This window comes from Phocoena phocoena, chromosome 3, assembly GCF_963924675.1.
Source record: "Phocoena phocoena chromosome 3, mPhoPho1.1, whole genome shotgun sequence".
NCBI classification, from domain to species: Eukaryota; Metazoa; Chordata; class Mammalia; order Artiodactyla; family Phocoenidae; genus Phocoena; species Phocoena phocoena.
The window spans coordinates 44,457,841-44,465,450 of NC_089221.1; the positions used below are offsets into that span (position 1 = coordinate 44,457,841).

At 41.2% G+C, this 7,610-nt stretch overlaps 2 pseudogenes; one reads left to right on the top strand and one right to left on the bottom strand.

Annotated features, from left to right (window-relative positions):
* Positions 1 to 232: 232 nt before the first annotated feature.
* LOC136120162 (ferritin light chain pseudogene) lies at positions 233 to 982 on the top strand (annotated as a pseudogene).
* A 3,432-nt stretch (positions 983 to 4,414) lies between these two features.
* LOC136120163 (large ribosomal subunit protein uL30 pseudogene) lies at positions 4,415 to 5,183 on the bottom strand (annotated as a pseudogene).
* Positions 5,184 to 7,610: the final 2,427 nt, after the last annotated feature.

Here is a 7,610-nt window from a genome sequence, read left to right on the forward strand (position 1 = left end):
ACAGATCAGTAAAATAGACTGAGTCCACAAAGAGACCTACACATATATGAATAACTGCTTTTTACAAAGATACAAAAGCAATGCAGTCAAGAAAAGATAGCCTTTTCAACAAATGATGCTGGAGCTACTGGATATTCCTATACACAAAAATGAATTCTGATCCACACCTTGTATCATTTAAAAGATTAACTCGAAATGGATCATAGTACCAATTGTAACCTAAAACTATAAAATGTGTCTTAAAACACGTCTATCAGAAGTTCCGCAGTTCACAAGGCCAGAGGGTCCTGTGGATCCGTCTCTTGCTTCAGTAGCATTTGGACAGAACAGGCCCAGGGACGCCCTTTCCTCCAGCCTCGTAGCACCCTCCGACCTTTTCTCCAGTCGCAACCGTCAGAATCAACCCCTTAGCTACCCTCCGCCTCTAGGACCAGCCAACACCACGAGCTCCCAGATTCGTCAGAATTATTCTACCCAGGTGGAGACCACCGTCTACCCCCTGGTCAACATGCATCTGCGGGCACTTAGCTCTCTTTGGGCTTCTATTTCCACCAGGAGGATGTGGCTCTGGAGGGCACGGACCCCTTCCTCCGCGAATTGGCGGAGCAGAAGCGCGAGGGCGCCTAGCGTCTCTTGAAAATGCAAAACGAGCAGAGCAGCCACGCCCTCTTCCGGGACCTGCAGACGCCATCTCAAGATAAGCGGCGTAAACCCCCAGGACGTGATGGAAGCCGCCGTTCTCAGGTAGATGAACTTGAACCAGGCCCTTTTGGATCTGCGTGCCCCTGCCCCGGCAGACCCCACCTCTGTGACTTCCTGGAGAGTCACGTCCTAGAAGAGCAGGTGAAACTCATCAAGAAGATGGGCGACCACCTGACTAACCTCACAGGCTGGCCTGGCCCCCAGGTTGGGCTGGGCGAGTTTCTTTTCAAGGCTCACCCTCAAGCGCGACTCAGAGCCTCTGGACCCAAGCGGCCTTTGAGGAGCTCCTCTTTGTCAGGGCTTCTGCCTGAAGCCTTTCTCTGCAGCCACTAGGCATCATTTTAACCACCCTGGAGCCTTTTACCGAGCTTTGAACCAAGTGGGAACAATAAAGCTTTCTGCAGGGAAAAAATAAAAAACAAAACCAGAAGTTCCCAAGTCGTTGTGATCTCAAGTTAGGCAAAAATTTCTTAGATCTAAAGACAACAGTTATAAACTGGATTAAATAAAAACTTAAAACTTCTCTTTGAAATACATTAAGAAAATTAAAAGGCACAGACTAGGAAAAAATGTTTGTGAATCGTATTTCTGATAAAGGTCTTGTATTCATAATATATAAAGAATTCTCAGAACTCAGTAATTAAAAGCAGGGACTGAAAAAGATATTTCTACATTTGTGTTCATATATAGCCCGTTATTCACAGTAAGCCAAAAAGTGAAAGCAGGGACTTCCCTGGTGGCGCAGTGGTTAAGAATCTGCCTGCCAGTGCAGGGCACACGGGTTCGAGCCCTGGTTGGGGAAGATCCCACATGCCGTGGAGCAACTAAGCCCATGCGTGCCACAACTACTGAAGCCCGCACGCCTAGAGCCTGTGCTCCGAAACAGAGAAACCACCACGATGAGAAGCCCACGCACCGCAACAGAAGAGTAGCCCCCGCTCGCAGCAACTAGAGAAAGCCTGGGCACTGCAACAAAGACCCAACGCAGCCAAAAATTAATTATTTTTTAAAAAGTGAAAGCAACTCAAGTGTCCATCAACAAAGGAATGGAAAAATGTGGTATATACATACAATGAAATATTACTCAGCCTTAAAAAGAAAGGAAATCCTGACACATGCTACAATGTAGATGAATCTTGAAGGAATTATGCTAAGTGAAAGAAGCCAGTCACAAAAAGACAAACACCATATGATTCCACTCATACGAGATACTGAAGAGTAGTCAGACTCGTAGAGATAGGAAGAAAAATGGTGGTTTCCAGAGCTGGGGTTGGGGAGAACTGGGCAGTTATTATTTAATAGGTAGAGTTACAGTTTTTCAAGGTGAAAGAGTTCTGGAGATGGATGATGGTGATAGTAGCACAACGATGTGAAAGTACTTAATGCCATTGATCTGTACACGTAAAAATGGTTACGATGGTAAATTTTATGTTGCGTGTATTTTACTGCAATTTACAGAAAACTCAGTAAATAGAAAACAACTCAGTTTTTTAAATTGGGCAAAGTATTTGAACAGACATTCCCCAAAGAAGATAAACAGATGGAAAATAAGCACATGAAAAGATGCTCAACATTGTCAGTCATTGGGAAAATACAAATTAAAGGATCATTACATACCTACTAGAATGGCAAAAATTAAAACTACTGACCATACTAAGTTTTCGCAAGGATATGGAAGAACTGGAATTTTCATGTAGCATGGATAGAAATGTAAAATGGTATAGCCACTTTGGAAAATAGTTGGGTGGTTTCTAAAAAGTGAAACATACACTTTCCATATGTGATCCAACCTTTCGACTCCTAAGTGTTTACCCAAGAGAAATCAAAACATATGTCCATAGAAAGACTTTTTTTTTTTTTTTTTTTTTTTGGCAGTACGCGGGCCTCTCACTGCTGCGGCCTCTCCCATTGCAGAGCACAGGCTCCGGATGCGCAGGCTCAGCGGCCATGGCTCACGGGCCCAGCCGCTCTGCGGCATGTGGGATCTTCCCGGACCGGGGCACGAACCCGTGTCCCCTGCATCAGCAGGCGGTCTCTCAACCACTGCGCCACCAGGGAAGCCCAGAAAGACTTTTTAAAAAAATATTTATAGCAGTCATATATAATGGCTGAAAACCTGGAAACAGCCCAAATGTCCATCAACAGGTGAATGGATAAACAAATTGTGGTATAGCCATATGATAGAGTACTACCTGGCTCCTTTTTTTTTCCTCCTGTTTATTAACAAAAGGAATATGGATGAATCTCAAAATAATTATGTTGAGTGAAAGGAGTCAGACAAAACAACAGTACAGACTGATGATTCCATTTCCATAACATTCTAGAAAATATGCACTAGTCTCTAATGAAGGACAGCAGATCGGTTGCCTGGGTATATGGGGAGGAAACAGGAGGATGAGATTACAAGGGGCAGGAGCAAAACCTTTGTGGGTGTTGGATATGTTCATTACCTTGATGGTGGTGATGGTTTCATGGCTGTATGCGCATGTCACAACTTATCAAATTGTATTCTTTAAATATGTACAGCTTATTGTACGTCAATTTTACTTCAATAAAGCTGTTAACAAAATAAACAAAGGAGCTTTGCAAGCTCAAACTTGATCTGCCTCAGTAAATTCCATCTGTTGGTGGAAACAGAGATTGAGAATAAAAACAATTTGGAATTTTCACTTTGGGAAATAACCAAGGAAGACAACCTGGGATGAGGAAAAAAAACTGCTGAGCCACATGGAGAGTTTTAAAGAGGTCGAAAACTGTTCATTTTCTCTGCATTTAATCAACACAGAAAGCCTCAAAGTCACATGATACTGGAGCCAGGAGGAATCTTCGAGAGATGAAATAGTCCAACTTCTTTATTTTACAGATGAGGAAATGAATCCAAGCGAAATAAAGGGACTTGCCTTAGGTTACACAGCTTGCAGAGCTAAGAATAAAATGTGTGTCCTCTGAAGCTTACTCTAATGCTATTTATTTTTCTTCATCTAGCTAACCTAAACCCTTGGGTAATTGTTAATCTAGGCTAGTCTATGAAAATATGGAATAACACAATACCTATGAGATGCTGAGTTCCTTCGTGGCCATGTGGATGGCCATGAAGATAGAAGGGAACACCACTACCTTTACCTTCATATTTTCCAGTCCCCAAACCCTCTTAAACAATACTCCTTGTAGGGCAGTAATGCTCTCCTGGCTACCCTCAGAATCTAGGCAACTTAAAACCATTACTTCTGATGTGAACTCCTCACAGGTACAGTCAGGTCTGCTATAATGCTTGTCTTGAAAACACAAATCTGTTCCAATGTGATTGATATATTAGGAAACAACATATGAGTATAATGGAAATTTGCCTTGGCCTATGTGAGATCTTATGAGCAAGAAACACGAGGTGAAAGCAGAAAATCAGCCAGCCAGCTGAACCGAGGCACCTGGGAATACACAAAATGCACACACACACTCTCCTCAGATATCTACCGGCTACCTCAGTTTACTGTGTATGCTGAGTTGTGCCCATCCACAACTGGTGTTAAAATTTTTCCTCTGATTTTAGATAACTTACCTTCCTACCGCTGTACAATGAATTACAAGCTGCAACCCTTCCAATGCCTACTCCCTCAAACAAATTTCAAATCTTTTTTTTAAGGTAAAGTGACGTATTTATTGTATTATTTATGAATTTCCTTTTCTTTTTCAACTTGAAAGCAGTCATTGTTTATTAACTGACCAGATTATAAAAATAATCATGGGAGGCACCATAGTTCATCCTTCTAAGAAGCCTGTTGATCCGGTCTCCCCTGTTGCCAGCAGCTCTGCCTTCTACACAATGCAATGCCTTTCTCTCCATTCCACCTTATGAAGAAGATAATTTGAAAGACCACAGAAGATGTTTGCATTTTCCAACAGTATGGGTCTCATGAATCAGATCTTCCATGCAGATGATTTCCTATTTACCAAGAGATCGAGCAGTCGAGGTGTTATCTGTTGGGACAATCACCTTCTTGTTGATCTTGCTATAACTGCGCTTGTAGATCAATTCTTTTACTGATTTGTTTCAGGTATCCCATACAGTATATGGCTCCACAGTCCTCAGCATGTTAACTGAGCCTTACTGAGCTTAACAAAGGTGCCATTGAGGAGCTGAAAAAGGTAAAGAAGATGGAACACCTTTCAGTTCTTTGGGCTCACACCGTTGATACCCTGATCCTGAAGACAAATGCTCATTTGGGTTCTAGAGTTACACAGAAGTTACCCACTTTTCTTGCCATCTTTGCCAGTCGAATCTCACTTCTGTACATCTGCCTCTTTTCCTTACTACGGTGCTCAGCTTTTTCATAGATAAGCTTCCTCCTTGCCTTTTGAAGCATCTTTTGGGCAAACTTCTTTCTCAGGTGCCTGATCTTCAGCTCTGCAAAATTCCTTTGCTTTTTCTTGATGGTATCTGGCATAGCAGAAACCTTTTTTCCCTTCTCTTCTATACCCTCCATGATTCCAGCCAGAAAAGAGGTTACTTATAAATTTCTTAACCATTTAACATGTGTAAAACTGTGCTACCATTTTTATTAGGTTCTTATATCTTTTTTTTTTAATGTGTCACTGGTGAGGTTTTGGAGTGTTGTCCCCCTGAGCGCATCTTTTCCCATAAGCCCTGTGGGTTTTATTGCACTATTATTGTGCATAGCACGGTGATTTTTATGAAGTCTTGTGTCATATTATAGCAGAACCGTATTAAGAGTGTGGGTTAAACCCTTAAAAGACTAATCTTGGGTCTAACAGCTGTGGGTGCACGCATGCACACACACAGACACACACACACACACACAGACACACACACACACACAGAGACACACAGACACACACAGCCTTGTTTAAATACAGTTGACCCTTGAACAGTGTAAGGGTTAGGGGCGCTGACCTTCTGCCCAGTAAAAAAAACCTGGGTATAATTTATAGTTGGCTCTCCTTATTGGCAGTTCCTCTATATCCACTGTTCCATATCCATGGATTCAACCAATCAATATTAGTACTGTAGTCTTTACTACTGAAAAAAAATCTGTGTATAAGTGGACCCGTGCAGTTCAAATCTGTGTTGTTCAAGGGTCAACTGTTCTACTAGGCAGGTATCCTGTCATATGAAGTTTGTTTCTGGGCTGACAGGAGAATAAAGTATCCATTTCAGAATCAGCCCACACAGTGGTTCTTAGTTGCAGGATATGGATCCCTTGTTCCCTCTGACTAACCTTGGATGGGATGGAGACCATTATCACTGGCCACCAGCAAAGACAAGCATTAAATCAGTTCACACATAAATGGATCAGGCTTACCAATGACCCACCCTCTTGGCATCTTAAGTGCTAGAAACAGTATAGGTCAAAGCATGTTCCATCGTGGCCTGCATCAGAATCACCCAGAAGACTGAACAGAAAGAAGATTCCTCGACCTCACTCCAGATCTTCCAAATCAGAACCTCTAGGACTTAAGGACTAAGGAATCAGGAATCAGCATTCTGACACTCAGTGATCCTCATACACCCTGAACTTTGGGAACTACTGGACTAGGATGTCTGGCTAAACAAGGCATACAAATGTAGAGCCAGGTTCCCAGGCACTTGATATACAGCCAAACTACTTTTTACCTAAAACAGCTGGCTTTTACTCTATTTTATATCATTATTGTCCAACTACAATGGCTTTTGTCCAGTCTTAGACCATTATTGTTGAGGATTTGTCATGGGTGCCACCTGTTAACCTGTTATGAGGAATTGGGGGTTGATAGAAAGAAAGGATAGTGCCAGAGAGGGGGTTGACATATTAGAGAGTGTTGTTCTGTAGCTTGTTCATTAAGTTCATATCCCATCTGCCTATCAAATTTTTTTTTAGAACTTTGAATTAAATTTCTCTGGTGTGTTGTGAAGCAAAGACAGGACATCTGTAGCTTCCTAATGAATCATTTCTCTCTTCTATAATCTAGCCACTGATAAACTGGCACTAAGTTCTGTATTTGTGTACAAGATGGGTTGGGAACAAAACAGCAGTTAAAAATTGCAGAGCTATTATGAGTGCATTAAAGGAATATAATTATTTTTCTGGAGTACACAGCCATTATTATAATGTTCCATACAGTAATGCCTTGTAATCTTCCTCAAGCGTTAATGTGACGTTTAACATGTTTTACCTTGGAAAGTATTTTATTGTGATTCAAGTCACAGGTAAATAATGAAAGATCTTAACTCTCTCCTTAACAGCCCCAAATAAATATTGTAAAATAACTCTAGTACTTAGTATGCTGAGAGGAAAAAAGCAAGTTCTATCTTCTAGTGTGTGCAAGAGGACACTGTAATAAAGAGGTGTTTCTGAAGAAATGATGCAAATGGACATGAAAGTACAGAACTAAAATGGATTTGCTTTGTCTCTTTTGAAATTGTTGAAACAAGAACGACCAAGATGAAATTTATTATGCATGCTTTGTAAAATGGCACCAGGTATCACAGAATTAGCATGAGAATTACCTAAGTGCTAGAAACCTCCATTCCCAGAAGTTCTGTTGATGATTCATGTTGCCCACCCTTTTCTAAATAAGACTTGAAAGAATTGTCACTTTCTCATGGCATGACAAGTGTCAAGCTTGTATTTAAGAGTAAAATGCCATGATATCTACACTTACTTTCAATTAATGTCCAGAGAAAGAAAAAGAAAATATGGCAAAATATTAACTATTGCTGAATCTAAGAGGGTGGTATATGGTTGTTCACTAAACTATTCCAACAACTTTTCTGAATGGGGGAAATTTCTCAGAGTACAAATTTGGAGGGAAAAAAAAAAGGAATGCACAATGTAGCCACTTAAGGTCAATGAAAATATTTATAGTCACTCCAGAAACCCTTGAAATCATACCCAAGCCTGTGAGTACGATTC